The sequence below is a fragment of the Papaver somniferum genome, unplaced genomic scaffold (genome assembly GCF_003573695.1).
Source record: "Papaver somniferum cultivar HN1 unplaced genomic scaffold, ASM357369v1 unplaced-scaffold_128, whole genome shotgun sequence".
NCBI classification, from domain to species: Eukaryota; Viridiplantae; Streptophyta; class Magnoliopsida; order Ranunculales; family Papaveraceae; genus Papaver; species Papaver somniferum.
In genome coordinates, this window is record NW_020621936.1 from 12941175 (window position 1) to 12956882 (window position 15708).

Here is a 15708-nt window from a genome sequence, read left to right on the forward strand (position 1 = left end):
AGAATAAAGAAACTATTGAATAATATCCAACTTGTACATAGCTTGAGAGAAGTAAATTTCTCTGCTGACTCCATGGCAAAGAAGGGTGCAGGATTGGTGAGAGGGGGAAAGATCATTTTCAATTCAAAACCAAGTTTCATCCCAGATTTGGAATCACCTGAGCAAATTTACTATAGGTTTTGCTAAAAATTTCTTTGTTATGTTTTTACAGTTTGGCTTTAGGAGTTGAGTTTGTCTTATTTTTTTCTTTTGAGTTTTCCATTTTATTGGGCCTTGGTGGTTCTTTTTTTGTGAACTCTTTAGTTGGTTGTATTTTTCCATAATGAGTAATAAAATGGTTTTGATCGAGCAAAAAAAAATTATGTAACAAAATATAATGCGGAAAAGAAATAACACAGACACCCGAATTTTGTTAACGAGGAAACCGCAAATGCAGAAAAACCCAGGGACCTAGTCCAGATTGAATACACATTGTACTAATCCACTACAGACACTAGCCTACTCCAAGCTAACTTCGGACTGGACTATAGTTGAACCCCAATCAGTCTCCCACCGATCCAAGGTACAGTTATACTCCTACGCCTCTGATCCCAGCAGGATACTGCGCACTTGATTCCCGTATCTGATCTCACCCACAACCAAGAGTTGTTGTAACCCAAAATCGCAGACTTGATAATAAACAAATCTGTCTCACACAGAATAGTCTATCAAAGGATAAATCTGTCTCCCACAGAAAAACCCTAGGTTTTGTTCCGCCTTAAAATATGAAAATCTGGGTGAACAGGAACCAATTGATAATCCGGTCTTATATTCCCGAAGAACATCCTAGATTAATCAATCACCTCTCTACAATCCTTCCTGACTACACAGGCGGTTTTGTCGAGGAATCACAAATAGTGAGACGAAGATGTTTGTGACTTCTTTATCTTGCCTATCGGAGAACTCTCACGATCTCAAGCCAATCAATAGATTGTACTCGTACGATAGAAGATGCAAGATCAAATCACACAACTACGATAAAAGTAGTATCGGTCTGGCTTCACAATCCCAATGAAGTCTTTAAGTCGTTAACCTGGTTTTAGAGAAGAAAACCAAAGGTTAAAGGAGAATCGACTCTAGCGAGCGCACTAGTATCACACAGACGTGTGGGGATTAGTTTTGCACAATGCCAGATGTCTCCTTTATATAGCCTTCAAATCAGGGTTTTTCCTTAGTTACAAAGCAATCCATATTCACCGTTAGATGAAAACCTGATTTATATTCAAGATAATATTTCTCAACCGTTAGATCGAAAATTTAGCTTGTCACACACACTTGGGTAGACGTTTACTGGGCATGCCCAAACGTGTACGTGTATGTTGGTTCAACATAGTAACCCAAAAGGTTAACCATATGAGCATTTAATATTAACCTAGTTCTTCTTCACCATAACTAGTTCAATTGACTCTAATGAACTAGTTAAAGAGTTGTTCAATTGCTATGAGATCTTATGTACTACACAAGACACAATTGAAAAAAAGATGATTCGATTCGATTTGAATCGGCTCATGAACTTTATAGCCACGGTTTGCATAAAGCATTCCTTAGTAATTTAAGTTTCATGTTCAGAGCACATCTTTAGATCATAACCACTTAAGCTCACAAACAAGTTCGCGGACTTAAGGCAACCGGCGGAGTTTTCCAAACTCAGCAGAAAATCTCGGCAAAGAGACTTCCGCCAGTTCGCGGACTAACACGCAAACGAGTTTTTGGAAAATTCCAGCAGAAATTCTTGGTAAGAGAACTTCCGTCAGTTCGCGGACTGGGCAAAGCCAATTCCTCCGGTTTCTCTCAATCAACAAAGTTCGAAAACTTCGGATTAAGGAATACATGGTTATGTAATCTAAACTCTCATTCCAATCATTGATACATTCTCAGAGGACGTTATATAGCCGTTATTCACAGACCTTTTCATGTCAGAGCAATTTTCAAAGTAATTGAAACTTTTCATGACTTTTGTCACTAGGTGAAGATAACCTTGATCAAAGCGAAACACTTTACCAACACATGATTTCGAGATATAGATAGGTAATATATACTCGGATCGAAATATCAAATGTGTATGATCCAGTCTATATAGCATACGATTTTTGTCTCATAAGAAGTAGGAGATAGAAGGGAGATACTTTTGAGTGATAGATAAGTTCAAGTCACGACATACCTTTTTATTGATGAAGTTCCACGGTTCCTTGAGTAGATCTTCGTTGTTGTATGATGAATCGCCATGAAGTCCTTGAGCTCAACTACACTTTTTTATCCTAGTCCGAGACTTAGATATGTAGGCTAGAAATCAAGATTCATAGTTTTGATCACTAACATTGACAAACATGCTTGAGATAGCAACGCATGCGGGGTCGACCGAGCAATGCTCTAACAATCTCCCCCTTTGTCAATTTTAGTGACAAAACTATTAATACACATGGAATACAAAAAAGATAAACTTTAGTGGCTCCTATTCCATAGTATAATCTTCAACATTTCCGGAAATCTTCGTCCTTCCAAGTACTCCAATGATCCCAAAGGTTGTAAGTTTAGCATCACGGTTTTTGAAGATCCGTAGCTATAACAATGAGAGAAATCGAGATTCTCGATCATCATTATACAATGACATAGTATTATTATGTAACATCAAAGTCCAATTGCATCACGACTTTAACAATAATACCACGGTGATATGTATCACTCCCCCTTAGTCAATACTCCATCTCAATTATGGAAACCACTCCCCCTTACACAATGATCCGAAAACCATATCTATTTGCAATGTGAACTACATTATTTCTCCCCCTTTTTGTCAATAAAATTGGCAAAGGTAAAAGAACGGGATCATAATGAAATTTCCACAAGAGACATTTCATAGACCAAAAGAAAAATACATACCAACTTAATTTAGATGCAATCATAAAGCCTAAGCTAAATGCATTCATCAAGGAGTTTTAAGATACAAGATAACCCCTATAAAATTCCACAACCGCACACCCCGCAAGATATTACCATTAAGCACAAGTTCAAAAGAACTCTCCCCCATTTGATGTCATTCCCGAAAGAACAACAAGAGCGACCTTAATTTCGAAAGAAAAGAAGGATTTTTTAATTGGACACCAAAAACCATAGAAATGATTTTCTATATCCAAAACTCAACCAAATTAGTCACAAGTAAACCCATGATTAATTCAATTGGAATACGCAACTAAATCAAACCACAAAGGTGATCAATTTAATTGAAAGTGCTCAACATAAGTAAACTTACGGAGCTACGACTAAGGTAATCATACAGAGATGACTAACTTAATCGTTCACATACTCAACATAAGGAAAACCTTACGGAATATACGACTATATCAACCAATAGAACATGATTTGTATAGCCGTTCATATACTCAACACAAGAATTTGTGGAATATATGAAAACTCAACTAGACTAATTACAATAAAACTTATAATTAATCTAATTGGAAAACAAACAACCAAACTAATCATAAAAGTAATCAATTTAATTGTCAAAAGATTTTGCTCGACAAAAGAAGATTTTCGGAGCAAATAACAAAATAACCAACCAAGATGATTAAGTTAGTTCATAATGCTCGACATATAGCATCTTATGGAACAACCAACAAAGCCAATAAGAATAATCGTCTTAGTTGTATCGTGATCAACATAAGACGCACAATGGAGCCTTCACGGTAAAACATAACAAAATGGATCAATGAAGATCAATACTGTGGATAACATACAAGGATCTATTCTATTTTCCATCATAACGACATAATAGACTTTATCCTTGTCAAAAAAAAGTTTTTATCCTATTTTCCATCAAATACATGACTGCATAGGCATAACTTTTGTAATTGTCAAAAAGTTCATTCGTCCTTTCATCAATACGAATACCAATTCATGAACGACTTTACCTTTGACAGCATATGGACCTTCAAGTTCACGGACGCAAACAGTACATATCCCATAATCAAATTGCAATATCACAAAATCATAAAGATCAATACTGCAATAACATCATCCTCTAAATATTTTTAGAATTTAAAACAAATTAACCTAAAAAATAACATAAGAAGATGAAAACAAAAATAGCTATGTATAGTCACAATCATCGCTATTCAAAGCACTAGTTATTCAAAGCACTAGTTATGAAAACAAATTAACCTAAAAAATAACATAAGAAGATGGAAACCGCAAATGAAAAAAAACCCTGGGACCTAGTCTAGATTGAACACCACACTGTATTAAGCCGCTACAGACACTAGCCTACTACCAATTAACTTCGGACTGGACTGTAGTTGAACCCTAATCAATCTCACACTGATTCAAGGTACAGTTGCGGTCCTTACGTCTCTGATCCCAGCAGGATACTATGCACTTGATTCCCTTAGTTGATCTCACCCACAACCAAGAGTTGCTACGAACCAAAGTCGAGGACTTGATAGACAAATTTGTCTCACACAGAAAAGTCTATAGGATTGAATAAATCTGTCTCCCGCAGAAATACCCAAGAGTTTTTGTTCCGTCTTTTAATAAATCAAGGTGAACATGAACAATTGATAACCCGGACTTATATTCCCAAAGAAAAGCCTAGAATTATCAATCACCTCATAATAAACTTAATCGACTAGCGAAACAAGTTATTGTGGAATCAAAAACGATGAGACGGAGTGTTTGTGATTACTTTTCTATCTTGCCTATCGAAGATATAAAATCTCCAGCCAATTATTTCAATTGTACTCAACATGATAGAAACAACAAGATCAGATCACGCAAATACAAAGATAATAGTTGGGTCTGGCTTCACAATCCCAATGAAGTCTTCAAGTCGTTAACCTACAGGGTCTCGAGAAGAAACCTAAGGTTAAAGGAGAATCGACTCTAGTTATGCAACTAGTAACACATAGGAGGTGTGGGGATTAAGTTTCCCAGTTGCTAGAGTTCTCCTTTATATAGTTTTCAAATCAGGGTTTGCAATCCAAGTTACCTTGGTAACAAAGCATTCAATATTCACCGTTAGATGAAAAACCTGATTCAACCAAGCTAATATCTTTCAACCGTTAGATCAAACTTAGGTTGTTACACACAAATGAAATGTACCCTCATTTAGGTTTATGCAACTGTGCCTAAACGTGTACACCATGTTGGTTCACAAGTACTTAACCGAAGTTAGACATATGATTACTCTCATATCAACCTTATTCATCTCAACCATAACTAGTTCAAATGACTCAAATGAAACTAGTTAAAGAGTTGTTCAATTGTTATAGAAAACACAATTGAAACCAAATCGGTTTGATTCACTTGAATCAATCATGAAAATTATAGCCACGGTTTGCAAAGATTGTATTCATTATGATTTAGATGTTTAAGTCCATGAACTGACCGATTTGACAAAGTAACCAGCTTAAGTATGCGTACGGGTATGTGTTCTTAACCAACCGGATTTGAGTTGTTTAGTTTCCAAACTCGGCAGAAATTTTCGGTTCGAAAACCTCCGCCAGTATGCGTACTTAAGGTGACTTGTTAAGAGTTTGTTAAAACCAAACTCAGCAGAAATTTTCGGTTCAAAAACTTCCGTCAGTATGCGTACGGGTACGCATACTTAACCTGTCTCCTTCACCAATTTTGTATACACACATATGCATACACTTGGCTCTCGGTTTATGGATTTATACATTAATGTGCGAACACATTATATATGCTTATATCCGAACATGGTTACATTCTTAACTCTTTATTTCAATTATTGAAACATTCTTTTATAATGACAATAGCCGATTTCACACACTATTAGCATCAAAGCAATTTTCAAGATATTGAAATAATCATTATCAAAACATTCCAAGCCTACATCAAATGATTGTATCATACAAACCATGTAAGATGTTACTCGGAAATTTTCTCATGATATAAGATGAACTTGGTCGAAGTGAAAGCTTACCAACACATATTTCGAGAAATATTTAAGCGAGATATACTCACCTCGAAATCTCAAATGTGTATAGAGAAAACTATATCTTAACACGACTTATGTCTCAATATAAGAGATAGTAGAAATAGACTTTCCAAGTGATAGATGAGTTCAAGTTTCCATATAACTTTTGTCGAAGAAGTTCCACAAGCTCCCCTTAGTAGTTTTCCGTCTTCAAATGATGAACTCTGTGAAATCTAAGCTCAAGTACACTATCTATGTCCTAGTACGAGACATCTATAAATAGGCTAGAACTCAAGAATTATAGTTTTGATCACTAACATTGACAAACATGCTTGAGATAGCAACGCATGCGAGTTTGACCGAGCAGTGCTCTAACAATTCTATTATCCAGAATCTCTTAACTAACATACACCGTCGTGAGTCTAATAGTATAACCACCTACAAGAATCAAAATAAATGTGTTTTAAGGGGTAATCCTTTGATTAGTATCCGGTCAAGATCATCTGACGATGATTATCTCTTAAACAGAGAAAGAGATCAACTCATGTATACAAAAACAAATGATTTCAGATCATGCTGCTTTGTTGTTGATCAACTATCTGAAATAGAATCCAGTAAAAAATCTCATCAAATGATGTTGTCATATTCCAAGGAATTTTCGGGTCGATACAAGAGCTCTGGTTATTTCACAACTCAAAAAACTTCAAGTCACGCTTATGATTCTGTTCATCGAACTGATCATTCTATTAAATCATATCATTCCAGCTGTGACACAGCGAAAGAAGTTTATTCTTGGAAGAATCCCAAAAGGGAAGATATTCAAAAATATCATGATGGATCATGTTCCATAAATTCACAGCTATCACTAGCTCACTCCAACAACTGATGTTGGCATTCGGAATTTCCCTAGATGTGCTCAATTCAAATAAAAGGGAAGTTCTTAAAAGGAGAACGAGAATATGAAGAAAGTATAATATTATACTCATGAATATCTTTTCTATTTTTAGAAAAATACTTTTGATATTTGTAAAGTCCATGAGAAAAGTTTTGAAAAAAATATTTTCAGAACTTCTAGGTCATACTGGTTCAGAAAAACTCTTATGTTGTTTCCAAAAGTGTATATTTTCACAAATAAAATACCTTGATTAGGTATTTCAATCTTGGAAACCAAGTTTGAATTTTTATATAAACCATCTATAGGACCGATCCTTGTTCTGTATATGGTCAAAGATGGGTGAAAATACTATTGACATTGAATCTCAACTTCGAAAACTTGAAACCTTTCCAGTTGAGTTCAAATGCTACTTCTAAAACGAACATAAAAACGAATTATATTTCTTTTGAGCTTATGCTTATGTTGATGGGAGATTTTGAAGTTGCTCGTGATCTTTTGGAAACTACAGTCTCGAATGAAAAACTGCTCGAGTCAAATCTCTTGAAGTTGATTGTGGAATTTAATCTTCTGAAACAAAGAATCAATCATCAGAAAGAGAAGACTTAAGATTCAGAATACCGTGGAATCTTCGGTGAATATTGAGAAACAAGAAGTGGTTGCAGACAAGTCTCTTGAGACATGCTTCAAAAGTTTGAACACTGAAGAAACCTTAGTGAACAACAAGAGCACCACTAGAGATAAGTTATATGCTGTAATACTTAATCCGAAATAATAGACATCAATTTTTTTATTTCTTTCAATGATTGTATTAGGTCTATTATGAATAAAACTATCTTATTATGAATAAAATTATCTGATTTATAATTTTTCTTGTGATATTTTATGTTTACATAGACTGTGCTTGAATGCTTTATCTTATTGCTATGTATGTGTATGAGATGTTTGATGTCGGTTTTCTGACCTTAATATTCGACATCATATGTTGTGAACCCTTATGGTTTGGGTGACTTTTTGGTTTAGCAGGATTAAGTTCTAGCCCATGTTGGTAGGATTTATCAAAGGATCATGGGGGGTTCTGATTGAAAAAATATGTGAAAAAGTCACAATATGTTGAATCGTTTGGTTTAGCATAAAAGCATATGTGTTTCGGGGTTTTCAACTTTTGCTTGCAATAGTTAAAAATCGGTTTTCAACCTTTCTATGGTAAAGGTTGGTTGTTGTTATTATTATTTTTTTTTGCATAAGGATGACAACATAATGATATTTCGATATCAATTCTCCTTGGAAGAAGATGCAAACAAATTGGAGAAGAGGATGCAAAATTTGAGGTAACGACTTTGTTAGTTAATCGTTTTCCTGTTTAAGAAAAGCCTGAGTTTATTGCGTATATTTATTGCTTTTGCTTAACAAAATTTCGTTACATTTGATGTTTTATTCCATTATCTGTGTATGGATGTGTGTGTGATTCAATTTTTTCCGATTAAAAAAAACTATTTTTATCTTGCTTTATTGTTTGGTATCAATCGTTTAGGCTTACAAAATTTCGGTGCAATTGCGGTACTTTAATGTCTATGTTGTTTCAATTGCTTCCGATTGAGGTGAATAATTATGCAAGTTAATTTATTTGGTTTGTATGAATTTTTTATGGCTTAACGAAAGAAAAGGTTTTCGGGATAACTTGTTTAGTCCAATTCGATTCCGGATAAGAGAAACTAAGTTAATTCTGATCTTAGTTAGACTTATCAAAGTGGAGGTTTCGGTTATTCAAGTCTAATCGAATGTCTTAACAAAAAATGCTAGTTAACTAACCTAGTACTTGTCTTGTTTAAAATTGAAAGGTCTAAGTTATATGGATAATTAGAACCTGATGAGAAAAATAGAGTTATCTTTATTTTGGTCTTATCGAATAAGCGATTGTATTTGTACAATCAGCTTAGCAAAGGAACTAAGGTGCTTAGTCGATTTTTGATTTGCTAAACTATTAGGGAAAATTGCTTCGGGAAATTGTTTCCTTGGTAACATATCAAAACAAAATTACTTTGTAGTTGCGTTTTTGATATTGGTTATCAAAAATGGTGTATGGAACCATTGTGCTTAACTCTCTACGTTTTCAAGTCTTGTGAGATTTGTAAGATCCTTTCGGTTTGTCCTTTATTTGCTCGTACCTTTGTCATTTTGTGACAAAAAGGGGGAGAAATATATGGAGTAAACAAGTGATACTAGTATTGATTTATATTGATTGGTATCACTAAGGGAAAGAACATTGGTGCTTAAACGTTATCTAATGAAAGAGTAAAGCATAGACTAAGGGGGAGTAGTATATCATATGATACTTGTAGTTATATGGACTACAAAGGAATAACAAAGACGTGCGGATTGGAAAAATCTACTTATCTTACCTTTAGGGGGAGTATTAGCTTTGTTATTATAATGTCAACAATGGAATTTATGGATTGAATGTATATAGGTTATTGTGATGTTGAATTCGGGAATCAAGCGTATGTGTAATGAATTCTTGTAATTTGTTTATCCATATGATATAAGAGTTTTGTCACTAAAATTGACAAAGGGGGAGATTGTTAGAGCATAGCTCGGTTGAACCCACCAAGCGTTGGTATGTCAAGTTTGGTTATCATATTTTAGTGAGCCAAAACTCATTTAAAGAGTCGCTTGATTATGTACTGGAGTCTACTTCGTATAGGTTAGCTTGAAATTATTAGGATATGAGACATTACAAGTATTACAAAGACTAGAAGAAGTGAAGAAGTAAGGAGCTACAACGACAACATCATCCTTCCACTTGAGGTTAGTGATATTTGACTTGAACTGTTTCATTCCCTAACGTATCTTTCAAGTCGTTCATATTGAAAACATAACCGCGAAGTATGAATGATTATACTCTAGTTAGACATAGTATTAAGGAATACAATACGAGGTTTATTGCTTAACCGTTAAACTTTGTATATAAGACATCGACATAATCGTTTGAATGCTATTATGATTATGTATGGGTATGAGGTGAAGATTTCATCCTAGGAAACAATGTTTTACATTTGTTTAAAGTAAATTCATAAACTCGTTTTGTGAATTGAAAGGGAAATCGCTAGGCTTATTGGTATTGTTATTCATTGCATATCTTTTGAACTACCAATATGTATGATTAGTATAACCGCTCATGACTTGTTTATGTTCTTGGTAAAGCTATTCACAAAGGGCTGACTTTTGTATTGGTATGATTTTTATTAGTGAAACCTATCTTAAGTAATCACATGAGATGGTATGATCGATTTGTTGTAATTGGTATGACCAACTCTAGGCAAAGGGGGAACCGATCCTAGTAAGAGGTGCAACCGATCACAAAGGGGAATCGATCTTTGTATGAGGTGCATCAAGTTTCTAGATATTGGGAACCAATCCTATGAACATGTGCTACATGTTTTTAGACATTTGGAACCTATCCTATGGACATGTACAACAAATACAAGTTAGATACCATATATATGTGGGAACCAATCCTAGTACCTAGTCAACCGAATTTTTGGAAAGCTAGTTTGACTAAATCCAGTACTCACATGGAGGTAGAACATAAACTTGTTTTGGTAGAACCGTGAAACCTATGTTTGGTAATTGAGTGTTCTTGATCAATTATATAGTGCTTGAAAGTCAGATGAACCAATTCTAAACTTGTTTGGAAGTGTGGAAAATCGGTTTCAAGATTGTAAGTATGAAAGAGGACTTACAAAATAAAGATGTCGACATACTTTGAACATGTGCAATAACGTTTATCTTTTATTTTTCAAAGAATTGAGAATCTTTTAATTAAGGTTTTTAATTTTATTTTTGGAAAATGAAATTAGTAATGTGCATTTACTAGTTGGAGATTTTCTAAGATATTTTTGGTCAATGTTTGGACAAAGCATTTCCAGGAATTATGGAAATCGAAATTGGAAATATATTGCATATATTGAGAATATTTTCAGTTTTGGAAATTCCTTGGTGTCTAAACTTCCTTGGTCTATAAATATCAAAGTTTTCATTTCGAGCAAACTAATCCTTAGATCCAGCAAAACTACCTAGTTGTGTTGTTACTGGTGGAGCTGCCTATTCGGAGATGAAAGTAACCTAATTAGGCTAAATCTCTTACGGCCGCTCGGTTTAAAGAATTCTTTGGGATTAAGAAGCTCTATTAGTAGCATTGGTGGTAAACTAGATAATTGCGGTTTATCTTTTGTTTTCGATTGATTTGATTGACTAACGGTTGTTGAACTTTGATTGCACCTAGTTTATTTATGCTTGAGAATGTTCTCTTCTGATATAAGATTCACTCAAACTAGATCAAAGTTTCGACGGGGATCTTTAGACTGCTTGTAGATCTAAAGACGTCTTGTGATAATCCATTGTTAACAGACTCCATTCTGTACGTGATTGATCACAAGAAATTCAAGTTGAGTGTGTTCAGGTGTTTATTGAAGATCTAAGAAGATTTGAAGACAAAGAAGACTTTGAAGATTTCTGATTTGGGTTCATAATCTTTGTTGTGCACAATACTTGTTTTCCGTTAAAGAGGATCCAACTATAATCGGTTTATCCTTGTGATAGATTGGATTGATTAGGTTGAGTAGATCGACATCAATACAATTCTTTGTGATTCAAAGTATTGATTGCAAAATCTTGACAATTACTTTGGTAGTTGTTATTAGATAGATCTAAGGACCTGACAAAGGAGTTTATTGAGATAAATGGAAGATCCTTTTGTCGAACTCACATCACTTGATTGAAAAGAGTTGTTACCAAACATATTTGTTGTTCCTTTACTGTTTGGAATACGAACCAAAGGAATTGTTCCAAGTACGTGACTTATTACAAGTTGGAGGCGTGGGAATACATACGGAACTAGGTGAACTATATGTTTAGTTGCTTGGTGTCAACTATACGAAGTTGGTTTGATTTTGTATAGCGGCTTAATCCTGAGAGTATTCAATTCTGGACAAGGTCCCGGGGTTTTTCTGCATTTGCGGTTTCCTTATTAACAAAATCTTGCCGTGTCTTTTACTTTTCTATTTCCGCAATTATAATTGTCTTATTATAATAGAAGTAAAAAATACACAAATATTAATTCCTATTTACTTGATAGTAATCCTATTATTTTTGGTTAAGTCCGAAAAATTTATCAAGTAAACATACTTCGTTGTTGCATTGTCTCGATCTTGTATCCATAGTAAATCACACAAGTTATCTTGTTGTCGTGTTGTCTCGATCTCGTATCCATAGACGATCACACGAAGTGTGAACCGATTAGTTGTATTGTCTCTACTCAGTCCATAGACAATCACTTTTGAAGAAAGGACTTATAGGTGGAAATTTTTTAGATTGAGGTATATTTGGATACCATCGTCTTTTCACAATTATATAAACAAATATAATGCGGAAAAGAAATAACACAAACACCATAAAAATTGTTAATGAGGAAACCGCAAATGCAAAAAAACCCTGGGACCTAGTCCATATTTGAACACCACACTGTATTAAACCGCTAGAAACACTAGCCTACTACAAGATAACTTCGGACTTGAATGTAGTTGAGCCCTAACCAAGTCTGACACTGATTATGGTACAGTCGCGTTCCTTACGCCTCTAGAACCACGTCGGATTCGGCGCACTTGATTCCCTTAGCTAATCTCACCCACAACTAAGAGCTTCTACGACCCTAAGTCGAAGAATTATAACAAATATGTCTCACACAGATAAGTCTATTCTGATAGATAAATATGTCTCCCACAGAAGTACTTATGAAGTTTTGTTCCGTCTTATAATAAATCAAGGTGAACATGAACCAATTGGTAATCCGGTCTCATACACCTGAAGAGAAACCTAGAAATATCAATCACCTCACAATAACCCAACTGATTAACAAAAAAAGTTATTGCGGAATCACAAGAGTCTGAGACGAAGAACTGTTGTGATTAGTTTTTATATCTTACCTATCAGAGATAAATTTCGAGCAAATCTTAGAGAAGATAGTACTCAATATGATAGAACAAGTAAGATTAGAATATGCAACTACAGAGAAAATAGTTGGATATGGCTTCACGAATCACGAATGAAGTCTTCAAGTCGTTAACCTAATATGGTTTTGGAAAAAACTATGTTAAAAGAGAATCGACTCTAGTTTACAACTAGGACGCAGGAAAGTGCGGGATTAGGTTTTCCAGTTGCTAGAGTTCTCCCTTATATAGTATTTCAAATCAGGGTTGCTTACAATCAAAGCTAAGATATCTTAGTAACAAAACATTCAATATTCATCGTTAGATGAAATCCTGATTTAAGATTCAAGCTAAGTTTGCTTAATAATAAAGCAATTAATCTTCATCGTTAGATGGTATTAGCTTGTTACACACAAATGAAATATACCTTCATTAGATATGAGTAACCGTACCGAAACGTGTAATTGAGTTGGCTCAATAACAGTTAACCGAACTTAGCCATATGAACACTTTTGTCTTAACCATATTCATCTAACACTTCTAGATCAAATACGAGGATCAATCAATCATGAAAGATAATCAAATGAATCTAAATGTGTTTCACATAGAGTTGTTCAATTATTCACTATCTCATAGAAATACGCATGAATAAATTGAATCAAAATTAGAGTTATTCGTAATCGTACAAAGTACTTATATACAATAATAAATTCATGAACATTAAGCCACGGTTTGCAAAGATTGCATTTCTTAATTCATAAATGTTTTAGTTCATGAGTATGAGAATCATACTTAGCTGATTATAGAACTTAACCACTATGTTCGCAAACCAGGTACGCGAACAACAGCTCCGGACCTTGGCCTGTCCATTCGTTCGCAAACGAGGTACGCGTACAGCCGTCCCGGACCTAACTCAGGTGAAACCGTTCGCATACTAGGTACGCAAACAAGGTTCCTGGACCTTTACAGGTAAAACCGTTCACATACTGGGTAGGCAAACAAGGTTCCCGGACCTGAATCGTAACAATACAGTTCGCATACTAGGTATGCATACCTGTTGTATCCAGACATGGTCAATTGTTCTAAACTCCCATTTCAATCATTGAAACATCCTTAGAAGACGACAATGGTTGTCCCACACATACCATTATCTTCAAGTAATTTTCAAGTGATCGAATGATCAATACGAAACTTTCCAAATCGACATCAAATGATTGTCTCACACAAATCATGTAAGATGTTTCAAGGCAATTTTCACATGATCATCTTTTGACTTAATATTTAGTTTTCGACAAATAAATTGTCTCCAACTAAACTCGTAAAGAATAATGATGAACATAGTTAAAGCAAAAATCTTCCAACATATATTTCGAGAAATAGATACGCGAGATAAATTCAGCTCGAAATATCAAATGTGTATAATGTAAAAGTTTATATAGCTATATGACTTAGTCTCATTAGAAGATAGAATAGAGTAGACTTATGAGTGATAGAAAATTTTTAGTCTCCACATACCTTTTGTTGATGAAGTTCCTCCAAGCTCTCCTCAGTAGATCTTCGTCTTCAATCGATGAACGTCGTGAAGTCTGAAGCTCAACTACACATTCTATCCTAATCCGAGACATATTTATAAATGTTAGAGCACTTCTCGGTCGAACTCGCAAGCGTTGCTATCTCAAGCTTGTTTTTCAATGTTAGTGATCAAAACTATAAGTCTTGATTTCTAGTCTACTTATAGTAATGTCTTGGACTAGGATAGATTGTATAGTCGAACATTAGACTTCACGGCGTTCATCATTTGAAGACGAAGAACTACTAAGGAGATCTTGTGTAACTTCATCAACAAAAAGGTATGTGGAGACTAAAACTCATCTATCACTTGGAAATTCTATTTCTACTTTATCTCCTATATTGAGACAAAAGTCGTATTACTATATGTTAGAGCATAGCTCGGTTGAACCCACCAAGCGTTGGTATGTCAAGTTTGGTTGTCATATTTTAGTGAATCAAAACTCAATTAAAGAGTCGCTTGATTATATACTAGATACAACTTTGTATAGGTTAGGCTAGAAAGATTAGGATTATAAGACATACAAGTATTACTCGAAGACTTGAAGAATGTGAAGAAGTAACAAGCTACATCGACGGCATCATCCTTCCTCTTGAGGTTAGTAATATTGTGACTTGAACTATTTCATTCCTAACGTATCTTTCAAGTCGTGCTATATTGAAAACATAATTGTGAAGTTGTGAATGATTATACTCTAGTTGACATAGTGTTAAGGAATTAGAATACAAAGTATAACGCTTATCTTTTTAACTTCGTACTAAGACAGCGACATAATCGTATGAATTCTATTGTGATTATGTGTATGGGTAAAAGTGAATATTTCATCTTAGGAAACAATGTTTACATTTGTTTAAAGGAAGTACATTCATGAACTTGTTTTATGAATCGAAAGGGAAATCACTAGGCCTATTGGTATTGTTATTCATTACATATCTTTGGATTACCAATATGTGTGAGTTAGTAGAACCGATCATAACTTGTTATGTATCTTGGTAAAACGAGTCACAATGCCCGACTTATGTATTGGTATGACTTTTGTTAGTGTAACCGATCCTAAGTAATCACCTAAGATGGTATGATCGATATTTGTAATTGGTGTAACCGATCCTGGTAATTGGTATGACCAATCACAAAAGAGATGTGTAATCGATCCTTGTAATTGGCGCAACCGGTCCTGGTAATTGGTGTAACCGATCCTAGTGACTAGTGTAACCGATCACAAGTAATAGCATGAGAATATGGTAACCGGTCCTGGTAATTGATGTAACCGATCCTGGTAACTGATGTA